The sequence below is a fragment of the Cervus canadensis genome, chromosome 29 (assembly GCF_019320065.1).
Source record: "Cervus canadensis isolate Bull #8, Minnesota chromosome 29, ASM1932006v1, whole genome shotgun sequence".
NCBI lineage: Eukaryota > Metazoa > Chordata > Mammalia > Artiodactyla > Cervidae > Cervus > Cervus canadensis.
Genome location: NC_057414.1, coordinates 43967720 through 43986528, shown reverse-complemented (window position 1 = coordinate 43986528; position 18809 = coordinate 43967720). Strand labels below are relative to the sequence as shown.

General features: G+C 46.3%; 1 pseudogene; it reads left to right on the top strand.

The window, feature by feature from the left end:
• Positions 1-279: 279 nt before the first annotated feature.
• On the top strand, positions 280-9640 carry LOC122430754 (annotated as a pseudogene).
• The last annotated feature ends 9169 nt before the right edge of the window (positions 9641-18809 follow it).

The following is an 18809-nucleotide window of genomic DNA, read 5'->3' as shown; positions in this document are numbered from 1 at the left end:
TGGCTCCAGGGGAGCGGGCGTGCTGGCACGATGGCTCTGGGCGTGGGACTGTGCCCCCTGCTCAGGGACAGGGCGGGTCGGCTCTGTGGCCAGGCCTCTGCTCTCTTCAGACTTCTTGAAAAGAGCCAGTTATTTTACCAGCAAATAGATTTACACACAGGAATAACAGATAGCTGCAATTCAGGACAAGAAAGTCATAGCAAAAACTGTAAACACATTCAGGAAACAAAGGGGAAGATGTTACTTAACAGAGAAAAGGAGGCAGTTGCAGGGGCGGCTATGAAAAAAGTCCATCGGAGAATCGTGGTGAGTAGGGTGGTGATGGTTTCTGTGGTCTGAGTTGCAAGGACTCTCATTGGCTGGAATTGTTGCTGGTGTGAGGAAGTACTCCTCTCCTCTTCTAGGTTCTCTTGGCTGGTCTAAGAATTGTCATAAGACAGTTAGGACAAAATCACACAAAAGTTTAGTAACATGTGTACATGGGAGAGACCCAGGAGAACTGAATCACCATTGAAATGGCCAAGACCCTCACCTTAAATACCATCTTCAACTAAAGACAAGGGAAGATGCTGGGGTAGGGTTTCATGACTTGAAGGGGGCAATTGACCTGGAAATAGAAAAGCAAATGTTTGGGAAACAAATGTTTGCTGGGCCAGGGAGGGACACTGGGACACAGACTGGACTCTGATCTCCAACAAACCTTTTATCCAAAGTATTTTAGGCTGTTATGGGGAGGCAACAATAAAAACTTCCCATATCTTCTGTTTGTTTTCTTTTTTTTTTTTTAAATAAATAATCAGCCTAAATTAATCCTTACGCCAAAGAGAAACATTTTGGGATAGTAAATTTTGCTCCCCTCCAGTGGGTACTATCGTTACAGAATGTCACAAGAAAACCAGAACCAACCTTTCGGCCAATATAGTATGCGGTCGTGAAAGCCCCCAGCTCTCCTCGGGTTGTGCACAGGCTTCTGATCATGTTTTCATTGACCCAGGGGAAAAACTCTCCAGGCAAACCTGGAACCACGTGTGCCTCCTGGAAGTTTCTGGTTAAGGTGTTATGGAGGCTAGATGACCAGGAAGAGGCCTCTGATCCCTCATGAAGAGAAAACAGAATGTAAAAACAGCAAGAGCACACTGCCCTTTACCCTCCAGCTGTCACCCACCTAAGACTTGCCCCAGCACAGACACCGCTGCCAAACATCCCCTCGTGAGGGGCACTGAGGGCGCTCGTGAGCTGCAGCGTCTGCGGACCCTCAAGTCAAAATAGAGGCGTCAGCATCAATCAACCAAGGCTACCTCAAATTATGGGTGTCCCAAAGCTGACAAATAGCCCGATTTACATGGATTGCCCTTCAGTTATCTTACAGATCTTGTTTTTCCATCTCAGGGTTGGATTGCTTTGAAGCAAGGAATGGGGCATGGAATTAATTAAGGAATCTGAGTCCAAGTTGGAGTTGGACAGGCATATAGGCTAAGCTCTCTCACCCTTAGTGCATCATTGGTCATCCCAAACAGGAAGACATGTCCCTCTATACCTCCAACAGGAAGGCCTCTCCGCTTCCCATCCAGCAGGAGGAAGCAGGTTTCTATCTGCCGCCCCCACCCCGCCAACAGCCCAGCCAGAGACCTCAGAGGCCCAGCTCCCAGAAACCTCGTTACTTTGGACCCCTGGCTCCTACAATGGACTCTGATTATCACGGCCCCTCCCAGCTCCCCCTTCTCCCTAGAGTAGCGAGTTCTCCCTCCTGGTTCTCTGGGTCTTCACACGTTCCACCATGGTTCGCATACCCTGAGTTGCATTTCCTCTGCTATTCCTGAATAAACCTGTCTTGGCTGGTGCTGACTGGGAAAAAAACGCACAAACTAAATGTTGAGAATTATGTTTTATTTGGCAGACGAAACTGAGGACTTAAGCCTGGGAGGCAGCCTCTCTGAGGATAAGGGAAGAGCCAGGACATATTTTGTTTGGCAACAAAAGCCAAGTAGTCAGAACATCAAAAGATTACTGTTACTTAACGAAAAAGCAGACATCGTAAGTAATGGTTTAGTACTGGTCTATGAATGGGAAGATGCAAGTGTCTGGGCTCATCAGAATCATTCCTTTGGCTGCACCTCAGCTCTCTGGGTCCAGGGTCCTGGGCTTTCCTGTTCAGAGTCCCCTCAGAGGGGCGGCTGGAGGAGCCAAGGGCTTGTCCACAAATCCTTGTTTACTGATGTGACAGGTGACATTCTATGCCTGCAAGTTTTCCTGTGCTTTCAATTCTTGACCTACAGAGTACGCTGTATAGTTCATATTTATTGAATTCCAATATTCATTAGTTTCATAAGTTTTTCTTGGGCCATAAAAGTACCCTAGAAACTATAAACCTTGTTACCTGCCTAACGGACACCTGCCTGTTTGACCCATCTGGGTCTTGGGCAGACTGGGGAGTGAAATGGAAGCGTGGTGGGGGTGGCCGCCCTGCACCCCCAGGCCCTGAGGTGGTCTGTGTCCGCTTCTCTCCCAGGATGGGGTGCTGGGTTAGGTTTTCCTCCCTGCTGGGCCAATTCCAGGCACCCTCTCAGCCAGTGCCGTGGCTGAGGCTCTTGCCCAGAAGCCACTGACCCCATATGAGGGCAGTCCAGCACCACCTTCTTCCGTGTCTATCACACCTCCAGGTCGGGGGGTGACTGCTGGGGTGGGCCACCCATTGCCCAGTGGCCACACTGAGAGCTAGACTTGGGTCAGGCCCCCGTGTGAATTCATAGTTAACAACACTCTGCCATTTTGTCATCTGTCATTACTTTTGTCATTTTGTTGTTCTTTATATTCACTTTGTGGGCTAAGTAACTCAGTTGTGTCCAACTTTTTGTGACCCCATGGACTGTAGCCCTCCAGGCTCCACTGCCCATGGAATTTCCCAGGCAAGAACTGGAGTAGGTAGTCATTCCCTTCTCCAGGGGAGTCTTCCTGACCCAGAGATCGAACCCAGGTCTCCTGCATTGCAAGCAGATTCTTTACCCTCTGAGCCACCAGGGTTTGTTTTTGTACTTTTTAGCTGGCATCTATTTTCACTTATTCATGCAAAACTTATCTGCTCAATCTTTGACACCAGAGGCACCATGAAGTTCATACACTTATGATGCAGCGTGTCCCAGAGCTGCAGCCAACTCCTACCCACATCTGGGGCTGGCCTCTCAAACACCAGGAACATGTGCCAGTTGTGAAAAACTACACAGAAAAATAGTGGAGTGGGGAATTCTTGAGGCCCATCTCTCCACAAAAGCAGGAAAAAACTTGCAAAAAATATCAGAATGAACATTTTCAGCCTCTGAAAGTAGAGAAACTCTTGCAGAAATCAGAGGAGTGTTTAATCAAGAAAAAATAGTGTAATTTTAGTACATGCTGTGCTGCATTTTAACTCACCCTGGTTCCATCCCGCACGTCTAAGCTGTGCGGCAGCCTTGCAGACAGCAGCCTGTAATCCATTTCAGACTCTTGCCAAAGTCTGAAGAAGCAGGAGAACTTCCTAACTCATTCTGTGAGGCCAGAATCACTGAGACACTAAAGTCAGAGAGACAGACTACAAAGAAAAACAAAGACCAATATCCCTTATGCGTATAGGTGTAAAAATCCTCGGCAAATTCTAGCAAACTGAATCCAGCATATTATATATACACCATGACTATTACCAGCTGGAGCTGGAGCCAAACTCGAGGTCAGCTGCTCATCACTCCATACTCAATGTTTGACAGACAAGTTTTGTTGGTGGGAGAAGAAAGATGCTTTATTCAGGAAGCTGGCAACCTGGGGAGATGGCAGACTGGTGTCCCCCAAACCACTTTTGAGTTGCTGATCAGGGCAAGCGGTTTTAAAGGAAAGCATCAAGGGTTTGCAGGTAGCAGCTACATGCAGAGCAGCACAGTCAGCTCTAACCAGCATCCTGAAGTTGGTGGTGCAGGGTCTGGTGAGCATCATTTTATTTGGAGTGAAGTGAATCTTCAGCTCCAGGGTTGGGTTGTTCTTGTTTTCTTGAGGCCAGCTTTTGGAAGTGTGCCACATGGAGCAGCTTATGTCATTGCTACAGTCTGGTCATCATGAAGTTAGCTTTTTCCCTCTGGTGGCAGTTTTCAGATCAGTTCAGTCGCTCAGTCATGTCCAACTCTTTGTGACCCCATGGTCTGCAGCACGCCAGGCCTCCCTGTCCATAATCAACTCCTGGAGATTACTCAAACTCATGTCCATCGAGTCAGTGATGTCATCCAACCATCTCATCCTCTGTTTTTCCCTTCTCCTCCCGCCTTCAATCTTTCCCAATATCAGGGTCTTTTCTAGTGAGTCAGTTCTTCGCATCAAATGGACAAAGTATTGGAGATTCATCTTCAGCATCAGTCCTTCCAATGTATATTCAGGACTGATTTCCTTTAGGATGGACTGGTTGGATCGCCTTGCAGTCCAAGGGACTCTCAAGAGTCGTCTCCCAACACCACAGTTCAAAAGCATCAGTTCTTCGGCGCTCAGCTTTCTTTATAATCCAACTCTCACATCCATACATGACTACTGGAAAAACCATAGCTTTGACTAGACGGACCTTTGTTAGCCAAGTAATGTCTCTGCTTTTTAATATGCTATCTTGGTTGAACATAGCTTTTCTTCCAAGGAGCAAGCATCTTTTAATTTCATGGCTGCAGTCCCCATCTGCAGTGATTTTGGAGCCCTAAAAAATAAAGTCTCTCACTGTTTCCATTGTTTCCCCATCTATTTGCTATGAAGTGATGGGACCAGATGCCATGATTTTAGTTTTCTGAATGTTGAGCTTTAAGCCAACTTTTTCACTCTCCTCTTTCACTTTCATCAAGAGGCTCTTTATTTCTTCTTTGCTTTCTGTCATAAGGGTGGTGTTATCTGCGTATCTGAGGTTATTGATTATTTCTCCAGGCAATTTTGATTCCAGCTTGTCCTTCAGCCAGTCTGGCATTTCTCATGATGTACTCTGCATATAAGTTAAATAAGCAGGGTGACAATATACAGCCTTGACATACTCCTTTCCCAGTTTGGAACCAGTCTGTTGTTCCATGTCCAGTTCTAACTGCTGCTTCTTGACCTGCATACAGATTTCTCAGGAGGCAAGTCAGGTGGTCTGGTATTCCTATCTCTTGAAGAATTTTCCACAGTTTATTGTGATCCACACAGTCAAAGGCTTTGGCATAAGTCAATGAAGCAGTAGATTTTTTTCTGGAATTCTCTTGCTTTTGCGATGATCCAAAGGATGTTGGCAATTTGATCTCTGGTTCCTCTGCCTTTTCTAAATCCAGCTTGAACATCTGAAAGTTTATGTTTCACATACTGTTGAAGCCTGGTTTGGAGAATTTTGAGCATTATTTTGCTAGCATGTGAGATGAGTGCAATTGTGCAGTAGTTTGAACATTGTTTAGCATTGCCTTTCTTTGGGATTGGGATGAAAACTGACTTCTTCCAGTTCTGTGGCCACTGCTGAGTTTTCCAAATTTGCTGGCATATTGAGTGAAGCACTTTCACAGCATCATCCCTGAGGATTTGAAATAGCTCAACTGGAATTCCATCACCTCCACTAGCTTTGTTTGTAGTGATGCTTCCTAAGGCCCACTTGACTTTGAACTCCAGGATATCTGGCTCTAGGTGAGTGATCATACCATTGTGATTATCTGGGTTGTGAAGATCTTTTCTGTATAGTTCTGTGTATTCTTGCCACCTCTTCTTAATATCTTCTGCTTCTGTTAGGTCCATAGCATTTCAATGTTCCCTTGGTATCTCTAATTTTCTTGAAGAGATCTCTAGTCTTTTCATTCTATTTTCCTTTATTTCTTTGCATTGATCACTGAGGAAAGCTTTTTTATCTCTCCTTGCTATTCTTTGGAACTTTGCATTCAGATGGGAGTATCTTTCCTTTTCTCCTTTGTCTTTCACTTCTCTTCTTTTCTCAACCTTTTGTAAGGCCTCCTCAGACAACCATTTTGCCTTTTTGCATTTCTTTTTCTTGGGGATGGTCTTGATCACCGTCTCCTGTACAATGTCACAAACCTCCATCCACAGTTCTTCAGGCACTCTGGCTATCAGATCTAATCCCTTGACTCTATTTGTCACTTCCGCTGTGTTGTAAGGGATTTGATTTAGGTCATACTTGAATGGTCTGGTATTTTTTTCTACTTTCTTCAAGTTAAATCTGAATTTTGCAATAAGGAATTCATGATCTGAGTCACAGTCAGCTCCTGGTCTTGTTTTTGCTGACTGTATAGCACTTCTCCATCTTTGGCTGCAAAGAATATAATCAATCTGATTTCAGTGTTGACCATCTGGTGATGTCCATGTGTGTCCATGTCCATGTGTAGGGTCTTCTCTTGTGTTGTTGGAAGAGGGTGTTTGCTATGACCAGTGTGTTCCCTTGGCAAAACTCCGTTAGCCTTTGCCCTGTTTCATTCTGTACTCCAAGGCCAAATTTGCCTGTTACTCCAGGTATCTCTTAACTTCCTACTTTTGCATTCCAGTCCCCTATAAGGAAATGGACATCTTTTTTGAGAGTTAGTTCTAGAATGTCTTATAGGTCTTCATAGAACTGTTCAACTTCAGCTTCTATGGCATCAGTGGTGGGGCATAGACTTGGATTACTGTGGTATTGAATGGTTTGCCTCGGAAATGAACAGAGATCATTCTGTCATTTTTGAGATTGCATCCAAGTACTGCATTTCGGACTCTTGTTGACTATGATAGCTACTCCCTTTCTTCCAAGGGATTCCTGCCCACAGTAGTAGATATAATGGTCATCTGAGTTAAATTCACCCATTCCAGTCTATTTTAGTTCACTGAATCGTAAAATATCTATGGTCACTCTTTCCATCTTTTGTTTGACCACTTCCAATTTACCTTGATTCATGGCCCTAACATTCCAGGTTCCTATGCAATATTGCTCTTTACAGCACCAGACCTTGCTTCTATCATCGGTCGCATCCACAACTGCGTATTGTTTTTGCTTTGGCTCTGTCTCTTCATTCTTTCTGGAGTTATTTCTCCAGTGATCTCCAGTAGCATATTGGGCACCTACTGACCTGGGGAGTTCATCTTTCAGTGTCCTATCTGTTTGCCTTTTTGTACTGTTTGTGGGGTTCTCAAGGCAAGAATACTGATGTGGTTTGCCATTCCCTTCTCCAGTTTAGTATTAGTATCTAAGAAACAACTAAGGGATGTGCAACAGACACTGTTATCTATGTCCTTTGGGGAGGAACTAAAGATTCTGTGACTGATAGATGATGGTTGATTCACTGTTTAAATTGTTACCTGCTTTTCTGGCCCAACTGCTGCTATTTTTATCACTACATATTCATATCTTTTAGATTAATTCTTGAATCAGGCTTTTGTGACTCAGGGGAGGTCCCTAGGAGACTAAAGCCTTTTTCTACAAAGAAGAATCAGGTCACTTGGAAGGGCCTTTGTACCTGGGAGAGCACTTGAAGGTTCCTTCTGGGTTTCATGACTAAAAGGGATTTATTCCAGAAATGCGACCATGGTTTAAGAATACAAGTCAATTAATAAAGTCAAAGTAATTAATACATGGTATTAATAAATGAAGAAAAAACACTATGTGATTATCACAATTACTGCAGACAAAGCATCTGACAAAAATCCAACAACATTTCATTGTAGAAGCATTTCAAAAGAAAAAAGCACTTCTTTAACTTGATAAAGGACATCTACAGGAAAGGTACAGCTCATATCACACTTAAAGGTGGAAGACTGAAAGCTTCTCGAAACTGTAGACTGCTTTGGGAAGTATATAGTCATTTTCACAATATTAATTCTTCCGATCCAAGAACATGATATATCTCTCCATCTGTTTATGTCATTTTTGATTTCTTTCATCAGTGTCTTATAGTTTTCTGCATACAGGTCTTTTGTCTCTTTAGGTGGGTTTATTCCTAGGTATTTTGTTGTTGTTGCTATGGTGAATGGAATTGTTTCCTTAATTTCTCTTTCTGTTTTTTTGTGTATAGTGTATATGAGTGTATCCTTATCAAATTGCCAATGGCATTTTTCACAGAACTAGAACAAAAATTTTACAATTTGTTTAGTAACACAAAAGACCCCAAACAGCCAAAGCAATCTTGGGAAACAAAACAGAGTTGGAGGAATCAGGCTTCCTCCAGCTGATTCCTTCCTGTAGGACTTCCTTCCTGGAGGAATCTGACTTCAGACTATACTACAAAGTTATTATAATCAAGACAGTATGGTACCGGCACAAAAACAGAAACATAGTTCAGTGAAACAGGGTAGAAAGCTCAGAGATAAACCCACAAACCAACGGGCACCTTATCTTTGACAAAGGGGCAAAAATATACAATGGAGAAAAGACAGCCTCTTCAATAAGTGGTGCTGAGAAGCCTGGACAGCTGCATGTGAAACATGAAATGAGAACACCTCCTGGCCTCCCCACTGGCCCCGGCGGGAAGTCTCGCACGCACGGGGCTGCAGGGACCTGTCGCGGCGGGAAGTCTCGCACGCAGTGACCTGTCGCTGATCAGTGGCCTCTCCCCAGGCCCAGCACGTGCCTGTTGTGGCTGAGGGCGCCGCTGGCAGCTGGCTTGGGGTGGTCGTGGTGGTGGCAGTCCAGCTGGGCCAGCAGGTGCTGGAGTGCCAGTGGTGCTGGGGTCCATGGGGCCTCTGGAAGGCCATGCAGTTGGAGCAGGAGGACTTGGGGATGGTGGGCATGAACTGCATGGAATTCCACTAGGGCAAGGCCATGCCCCTCATCTTTGTGGGGGGCATGGCCCAGGGTGGCACCATGCTGGATGCCCATGCCAATGCACTGGGGAGAGGAGACCACATCATCCCCCGCATGCTGGCTGTGCACCAGGCCTGGTCCAAGTAAGGCTGAGAGAAGCTACAGCTGGATGAGGCAGGCATGACAGGCAAGGTGCTGGACACCGCCACGCAGGCCTTCATCCTGGAGGTGATCGCCTAGCACTGGGAGCCAGCCTGCATCCACTGTGACAAAGACTGCTTCACCCTCAAGTCCAACATCAACCTGTCAGCCTCTTCCCCAACTCCAAGCTTCTGTTGGTGATGCGGGACAGCCTCTGTGCACTCCCTGGTCACCCACAAGGTCACCATCACTGGCTTCAACCCTAGCAGCTACCACAACTGCCTCACCAAGTGGAGCAAGCCATCGAGGTGACGTATGCCCTGAGCATGGAGGAGGGCAGGGACAAGTGCCTGCCGCGCCCTACGAGCAGCTGGTGCTGTACCCCAGCACCCCCTCAAGCTCATCCTCTGCAGTGACAGCATCCTGTATCAGGATGAACTCATCTGCAAGCCCTGCAGCCCAAGTCCAAGATCGAGCTCCACAGACCAGGTCCTCAAGCCTGTGAACCTGGAAGCTCTCTCCAAGTGGACTGGCCACATTCCTGGGGATGTGTTGAGGGACATGGGCCAGATGGCTCCCACGCTGGCCCAGCTCAGCTATGACCCCCGTGCAAACCCACCCAATTACTACAACACCATCCCCACCCCATGGTCATCAACCGCACACACTAGGTCTTGAAACAGGGACTATAAAACACCAGTCAGTCTGAAAGGCTACTTTCAGGTGAACAAGAACAGCACCTCTTCCCACCTAAGAAGCTCGTGATTTCCAGATCTCTGCAAACGGCTTTGTTGCCAGGAGAAACTGCGTTAGAGTGGAAATTAGACCTTTAATCCAAGCATATTGTTTGCTGTTATATTAATCGACAAAACAGGCTGCTCATGAGGAAGGTATATGTATATGTTTGCAAAAGCTGGATTTTTGAAAACTTACTTCATCACACTCTATCTTAGGACAATCTGGGGTAGAGAACCAAGAGTGTGGAAGTAGTCTGTTTTTGAAACTTTGGTATTTTGCCTTTTTCCCCTTGAAAACTTTTTTAAGAGATGGATTTGCAGGACTGTGTTGGTGGCTTTGTCTGCAGGGACAAGGCCCACCACCTGTGCCTCTCCTGTAGACTTTTATTTTTTAATTCAAAGAATCTATTTAAGAGTTTAATATATGAGGTCTTCTTTGATTCTCCTTTTCTCTTTGGTGCTACTTAGTTTCACAGAAGATATATATATATATATATATATATATATATGTATATATATATATATATATATAAAATTTGAATAAACTGAATGGGGGAAAAAAACCACTTCCTGATACCATACACAAAAATAAACTCAAAATGCATTAAAGACCTAAATGTAAGGTCAGAAACTATAAAAACTCTTAGAGGAAAACATAGACAGAATATTCTGATATAAATCACAGCAAGATTCTCCTTGAGCCACCTCCTAGAGTAATGGAAATAAAAGCAAAAAGCAACAAACAAATGGGACCAACAGTTAGAACTGGACATGAAACAACAGACTGGTTCAAAATTGGGTAAGGAGTACAACAAGGATGCATATTGTCACCCTCTTTATTTAACTCATATCCAGAGTACATCATGCAAAATGCTGAACTGCATAAATCACAAGCTGGAATCAAGATTGCCAGGAGAAATATCAACAACCTCAGATATGTGAGTGATACAACTCTAATGGCAGAAAGTGAAGAGGAACTGAGGAGCCTCTGGATGAAGGTGAAAGAGGAGAGTGAAAAAGCTAGCTTAAAACTCAGCAATAAAAAAACTAAGATCATGGCACCCAATCGCATCACTTCATGGCAAATAGAAGGGGGAAAATTGGAAGCAGTTTTATTTTTCAGTTCAGTTCAGTTCAGTCGCTCAGTCATGTCTGACTCTTTTCAACCCCATGAACTGTAGCACGCCAGGCCCCCCTTTCCATCACCAACTCCCGGAGTTTACTCAAACTCATGTCCATCGAGTTGGTGATGCCATCCAGCCATCTCATCCTCTGTCATCCCCTTCTCCCCCTACCCCCAATCCCTCCCAGCATCAGGGTCTTTTCCAACGAGTCAACTCTTCGCATAAGGTGGCCAAAGTATTGGAGTTTCAGCTTCAGCATCAGTCCTTCCAATGAACACCCAGGATTTATCTCCTTCAGGATGGACTGGTTGGATCTCCTTGCAGTCCAAGGGACTCTCAAGAGTCTTCTCCAACACTGTAGTTCAAAAGCATCAGTTTCTCGGGGCTCAGCTTTCTTCACAGTCCAACTCTCACATCCATACATGACCACTGGAAAAACCATAGCCTTGACCAGATGAACCTTTGTTTGCAAAGTAATGTCTCTGCTTTTTAATATGCTGTCTAGGTTGGTCATAACTTTCATTCCAAGGAGTAAGCATCTTTTAATTTCATGGCTGCAGTCCCCATCTGCAGTGATTTTTGGAGCCCCCCAAAATAAAGTCTGACACTGTTTCCACTGTTTCCCCATCTATTTCCCATGAGGTGATGGGACCAGATGCCATGATCTTAGTTTTCTGAATGTTGAGCTTTAAGCCAACTTTTTCACTCTCCCCTTTCACTTTCATCAAGAGGCTTTTTAGTTCCTCTTCACTTTCTGCCATAAGGGTGGAGTCATCTGCATATCTGAGGTTATTGATATTTCTCCCGGCAACCTTGATTCCAGCTTGTGCTTCTTCCAGCTCAGCGTTTCTCATGATGTACTCTGCATATAAGTTAAATAAGCAGGGTGACGATATACAGCCTTGATGTACGCCTTTTCCTATTTGGAACCAGTCTGTTGTTCCATGTCCAGTTCTAACTGTTGCTTCCTGACCTGCATACAGGTTTCTCAAGAGGCAGGTCAGGTGGTCTGGTATTCCCATCTCCTTCAGAATTTTCCACAGTTTATTGTGATCCACACAGTCACAGGCTTTGGCATAGTCAATAGAGCAGAAATAGATGTTTTTCTGGAACTCTCTCGCTTTTTCGATGATCCAGCAGATACTGGCAATTTGATCTCTGGTTCCTCTGTCTTTTCTAAAACCAGCTTGAACATCTGGAAGTTCACAGTTCACGTATTGCTGAAGCCTGGCTTGGAGAATTTTGAGCATTACTTTACTAGCGTGTGAGATGAGTGCAATTGTGCGGTAGTTTGAGCATTCTTTGGGATTGCCTTTCTTAGGGATTGGAATGAAAACTGACCTTTTCCAGTCCTGTGGCCACTGCTGAGTTTTCCAAATTTGCTGGCATATTGAGTGCAGCACTTTCACAGCATCATCTTTCAGGATTTGAAATAGCTCAACTGGAATTCCATCACCTCCACTAGCTTTGTTCGTAGTGATGCTTTCTAAGGCCCACTTGACTTCACATTCCAGGATGTCTAGCTCTAGGAGAGTGATCATACCATTGTGATTATCTGGGTTGTGAAGATCTTTTTTGTACAGTTTTTCTGTGTATTCTTGCCACCTCTTCTTAATATCTTCTGCTTCTGTTAGGTCCATACCATTTCTGTCCTTTATTGAGCCCAGTTTTGCATGAAATGTTCCCTTGGTATCTCTAATTTTCTTGAAGAGATCTCTAGTCTTTCCCATTCTGTTGTTTTCCTTTATTTCTTTGCATTGATCGCTAAGGAAGGCTTTCTTATCTCTCCTGGCTATTCTTTGGAACTCTGCATTCAAATGGGAATATCTTTCCTTTTCTCCTTTGCTTTTTGCTTCTGTTCATTTCACAGCTATTTGTAAGGCCTCCTCAGACAACCATTTTGCCTTTTTACATTTCTTTTCCATGGGGATGGTCTTGATCCCTGTCTCCTGTACAATGTCGCGAACCTCCATCCATAGTTCATCAGGCTCTCTGTCTATCAGATCTAGTCCCTTAAATCTATTTCTCACTTCCACTGTATAGTCATAAGGGATTTGATGTAGGTCATACCTGAATGGTCTAGTGGTTATCCCTACTTTCTTCAGTTTAAGTCTGAATTTGGCCATAAGGAGTTCATGATCTGAGCCACAGTCAGCTCCCGGTCTTGTTTTTGCTGACTGTATAGAGCTTTTGCATCTTTGGCTGCAAAGAATATAATCAATCTGATTTCAGTGTTGACCGTCTGGTGATGTCCATGTGTAGAGTCTTCTCTTGTAGATTTATTTTTAGGGGGCTCCAAAATCATTGCAGATGGGGACTGCAGCCATGAAATTAAAAGACACTTGCTCCTTGGAAAGAAAGTTATGACCAAACTAGACAGCATATTAAAAAGTAGAGACATTACTTTGCCAACAAAGGTCCATCTAGTCAAGGCTATGGTTTTTCCCGTAGTCATGTATGGATGTGAGAATTGGACTATAAAGAAAGCTGAGCACTAAAGAATTGATTATTTTGAACTGTCGTGTTGGGAGAAGACTCTTGAGAACCCCTTGGACTGCAAGGAGATCAACCAGTCAATCCTAAAGGAAATCAGTCCTGAATCTTCATTGGAATGACTGATGTTGAAGCTGAAACTCCAATATTTTGGCCACCTGATGCAAAGAGCTGACTCATTTGAGAAGACCCTGATGCTGGGAAAGATTGAAGGCGAGAGGAGAAGGGGACAACAGAGGATGAGATGGTTGGATGGCATCACCGACTCAATGGACATGAGTTTGAGTAAACTCCAGGAGTTGGTGATGGACAGGGAAGCCTGGCGTGCTGCCGTCCATGGGGTCGCAAAGAGTCGGACACAACTGAGCAACTGAACTGAACTGAACTGAACCTTCTAACTAATCTTGTTATCTTGAAACTTGTATACTGTGGGAGTGGGTCTGGTAAGACCTTTCTGTTGTTAGTTCTAAACTTGTTAATTTAAGATGCATGTTGTGGGAATGGGTCTGATAAGAGTATATAAGGCCTTGCTAAGACTAGCAGGGGCGCACTCTCCGCCCTCTTCTGATTATATGTCAGAAGGTTTCTCTGTCCCTTTTCAGGGCTTCCCTGGTGGCTCTGATGGTAAAGAATCTGCCTGCAATGCAGGAGACCCAGGTTCGATCCCTGGGACAGGAAGATCCCTTAGAGAAGGAAACGGCAACCCATTCCAATATTCTGGCCTGGAAAATTCCATGGATGGAGGAGCCTGGTAGGCTACAGTCCATGGGGTTGCAAAGAGCTAGACATGACTGAGCGACTTCACTTTCGTTCACTTTCATAGTTTAATAAAACTCTGATACACAAAGGTTCTTGAGTTATCAAGCCTGGCCCCTGGGCCCGAAGCTAAATCTTCTTTGGAAATCAAGAATCCGACACCATTCACTACAAGCTATCACTACCATATGCAAAACAGGTAGCTAGTAAGAAATTGCTACATAACACAGGGAGCTCAGCCTGGTGCTCTGAGATGACCTAGAGCAGTGGGACGCAGGGGTGGGGGAGGTCCCAGAGGGAGGAGATACATGCGTACTGACAGCTGATTCACGTTGTTGTACAGTAGAAACCAATGTGACATTGTAAAGCAATTGTCCTCCAGTTAAAAATAGTAATAATAAAAAAGACTGAAAGCTTCCCCTGAGATCAGAAACAAGATGAAGCTGTCTGCTTAAATCCAGCATCATTCTGAAGGTTCTAAGAAAGACAGTGAGACGGAAAATGAAAAGGGAGTAGGGGCATACAGTTCAGAAATGAAGTGCCTTGGAAATATCTCTACATGCAGATGACATGACTTTGTGTGTAGAAAATCCTATGGAAACCACAAAAATCTATTAAAGAGATTAGCAAAGTTGCAGGTGACAAAATCAACATGCAAAAATCACTAGCAATGATTAACCCAATGATATAATTAAGAAAAAAATTCCATTTGTAATAGTAGTTTTAAACTACTTAGTAAAAAGTTTACCCAAGTAGATGTATGACTTGTACGCCAAAAACTACGGATCATTGCTGAAAGGAATTTAAAAAGTCAAAATAAATGAAAAGACATCTATGCTCACAGACCTGAGCTCTTAGGCAACACTCCACAAATGACCTTCAGTTTTAACACAATCAATATCAAAATTCCCACAGTTTTTACTCTTTTTTTCCATAAATGGATAGGCTGATCCTAAAATCCACATGGAATTGTCAGGCCAAAACAATCTTGAAAAAGAATAACAGAGTTAGGGGCTCATGCTTCCTGATTGAAAATTCACTACAAAGCTGCAGTCATCGAGGCATTGTGTTCCTGACGTAAGATACACACATGGACTGTGGGACAGAAATTAGAGTCCATGATAAACTTACACGTGGATGGTCAAGTGAGGCAACCAGGTTGCCAGGACTGTTCACAGCTGGTGCAGATGTGATGTCCATATGGAGAGGGAAGAAGCTGGACCCTTGCCTCACAGTTCATACAAAATTAACTCAAAATGGATGCGTGAGACAGGCCGTGACTGGGGCCTTTTGCCACAGGGCTTATACCTGGACCAACATCTCCTAGAGCAACAAAGAAACTACAAGGGACTAATAGAAACTGCATGCATGGGCGGTTGGGGGCAAGGTATGGACAGCAAGACACAAAAAGGCCAAAACACAGCTGCCGACACAAAAGTGAGCCCTGCCCACCGTCCCTGCACACAGCACCAGCAGCGGGTGGGCGGGCCATCGAAGCTGCCCTGCAGGCCAAGCCACCCATCTGCCCACACCCTCACCCCGTTTAAGGGACCAGCTCGCCCCATTTGGGAGTGAACATGGGCCCCTGTTGCTTGTTTTTGCTCCCTCCTTCTGAAGCAGGGGCCCCAGTAAAGCTGTGCCTCAGTTCTTCATTTGGCCTCTTATCGATTTCTACAATTAAACAGTCCAGGAGCCTGGGTTGGTAACAGTAGGACCTAGTATAAAAGCTGAACTGCAAAACGGTTAGAAAGAAACACAGTGTGACTTTGGATCAGGCAATGGTTTCTTAACTACATTACAAGCAACTAAAGAAAACACAGATAAATTGTAGTTTGCCAAATTAAAAATGTTTGTGCCTCAAAGGACACTCCAGAAAGTGAAAAGACAATCTAAAGAATGGGAGAGAATTTGGAGTTTGTGTATCTGACAAGGAACTAGTATTCAGAATATAAAAGAAGAACTGCAATTCAACAACAGCAAGACCCACAGACCAAGGAGTCAGTGGACAAAGGCCCGAGCAGACATTTTCCAAAGACACGTGAACAGCTGGTGAGCAGAAGCCATGCTTGGCACCATTGGTGGGCAAGGAAGTGCCCATAAACCACCACCAAGGGGACAGCTGCTGTGGTCTGTGAGGTGAAGACACCTGTTGGTGAGGATACGGAATGGTTAATCTCTCCTCCGAAGCTGGCAGCAAGGGAAAATGATGCACTCACTACGGAAAACAGTTGTGGGGCGGGGGGGGGCCTCAAGCAGGTAAACATTGAGTTAGGTTATAAGACCCAATAGTTCCACTCCAAGATGCATACTGAAGAGAGCTGAAAATGTATAGTTACAGAGAACCTTGACCACAAATGTTTCTAAGCATTGTTCATATAGCCAAAAACTGGAAACAGTCAAATGTCCATAGGTTGATGAAGAAAGAAAAAAATATGGTATCCTCTTACAGTACAACATTAACTGGCCATAAAGGAATGGAGTCTGACGCAGCCTACAGCATGGACGAACCTTCAGAACGTCATGCTCAGTGAAATACTACAGAGACAAAAGGCACATAATTCATACAAAATACCCCGAAAAGAAAAACCCATGCTGAGAGAGGAGACTGGTGTTTGAAGGAATGTGATGAGTTGAGGGGAAGAGATTAGGGAGGACCCCTGAATGGGAACGGGGTTCCCTTACCCTAAGGCGGGCGGGGAGAGTGGCTGTCGGAGCTGGACTGTGGCGGCTGTAACATCACACCAAAAATGTGCTAGAGAAGCTCACTTGTACACTTTCTGCGGGTAAAACAAAAAATGTTCTGTTCTGCAAATTTCAGGTGATTAAAAACCAAACCATATAACCAACAAATAAAAGCAGACTGAACCAAAGGCATGACTGTCAGCTGGCAACGACCTCCTATGTGTCACCGTCAGCGCTGCACAGCGGGTCACCCTGTCTACAGACCGGCCCCTGGGGAGAAGCTGTGGAGGCTGAGATGGGGCCCCTCTCCGGCCAGGAGCAGGGGGCCTGCAGGGGGCCCCGAGGCCGCGGGGGAGCCTCACCCCGTGCAGGCGAGGACGCGAGCCTGCGCAGGCACGGCCACCGGCCTGTGGGTGTCCGTCTGCCCACGCCGACCCTGCCCTCTGATGGCCCACTGTGCCCGTCAGCTCTGGCCAAAGGACGCCCTGCTGCGTCAGTGCCACCCAGCAGGAACGCAGAGCGCACGAGATACTCAACAAGGAGGGCTTCGCAGGAGGGCTGGGGTGCAGAGCACAGCTGTCCAAGGGAGACAGGAGGAGGCAGGTGCAGGCAGCAAGTGACCCCCTCTGAGGGGAACCAGGGAGGAGGTGGAAATGGCCACAACCTGGAGACCTGGAGGAGGCCCAGGGTGAGAGCCAGGCCTCTGGGGGCACCCGGAGGCTGGCCTGGGAGCCTTGACCCAACGGGACCCAACTAGTGGGATGGCCTTGCTCCTAACAGGATGGTCCAGGCCATCACCGCCCACAGCCTCACGCACAGGTGAGGACAGAGACAGGAGAGCACGTGGCCCTGTGGTCTGAAGAGAGCGGAGGCCTGGCCACAGAGCCGACCCGCCCTGTCCCTGAGCAGGGGGCACAGTCCTACGCCCAGAGCCGTCCTGCCGGCACGCCCGCTCCCCTGGAGCCACCCCAGGTCCCATGAGAAATGAGGGGGGCGGGGGAGGCAGGAAGGCCGGGCTGCACGGACACACAGGCCCAGGGCTCCCAGGGGCTGCCAGATGCCCGGCAGGCATCCTGCCTCCACACAGCCCGCCCGGGTCCAGCTCTTCCAGCCCGTGGGGGACCGCGGGCATCTCCTTCAGGGCAGGGCAAACGGGCTGCTGGGTGCTGCCCTGCACCCGGGAAGGACTCAAACCCCGCCTGGAGCGGGGACTCAGGACTAGGGGGCCAGTGCCCCTCAGAGCGGGGTGGGGGGCCTGGCGGTGGGGGTGGGGCTCCTCTGGGCCTGGGGGTGAGGCTGAGTGGGGCCTGGCAGGGGCCCCAAGTGGGGACAGTGGGCACTGCAGCAGGCTTGGGCCTGAGATCCCCGGGCTGGGGAAGGGTCCCAGCCCCAACCAACCCCTAAATAGGGAGCAGCTGTTGCTCAGACAGAGCCTCACCCTGGTGAGACCCCTATGTGCCTCTTTGGCACATTGATTATTTTAAGCTGTGTGGATGAAAAGTGTCATCTGCCCCATCAGGAAGCAGAGGGCGCTGCGGACCTGCAGGCCTCACACTACAGCCCCCAGTGTGCATCCCGAGGGGATTCAGGGTGAAGGCAGGCTGCTGCCCCCAAACAGCTGAGAGGCTCGTCAGAGGAGTGATTTCACAGGGCCCAGAATCTTGCATCTTATGGATGGAGGAGGCAAGGATTGACCTCTGCAGGAAATCACCTTTATTTCTATGCTTTTTGGGGTCATCTCCCAAAAGGGGCCTCTCCTACCCACCCCAGCACCTTTTGTCTCTAGCTCACAGTGGCATTTAAGGGGGTGGATTCAGCATTTCTGGGATAAATTACTCAAAATTTTCTCATTAACAGACAACTGATTACTCAGTTTTCCTGAGTCTCTCCCATATACAGGAGGTATACATGTTCTTAAACTGTTATTTGTATTTATTCTATTAAAGTGTCTTTATTACAAAAGGAGGGGAGGGGTGCTCTCAGCCAAGAACTCGGGACAGGGGAAGGAAATTGGCCCATTCCAGGCTCGGGGAAAGGAAATACCTCCAGCCCCTCAGCCTTCCTCCCACCCACCCTGCCGTAACCTGACACTCAGTGGTTCTTCCCGCCTCCTAGGACCAACCCATCCCCAATACCCCCAAA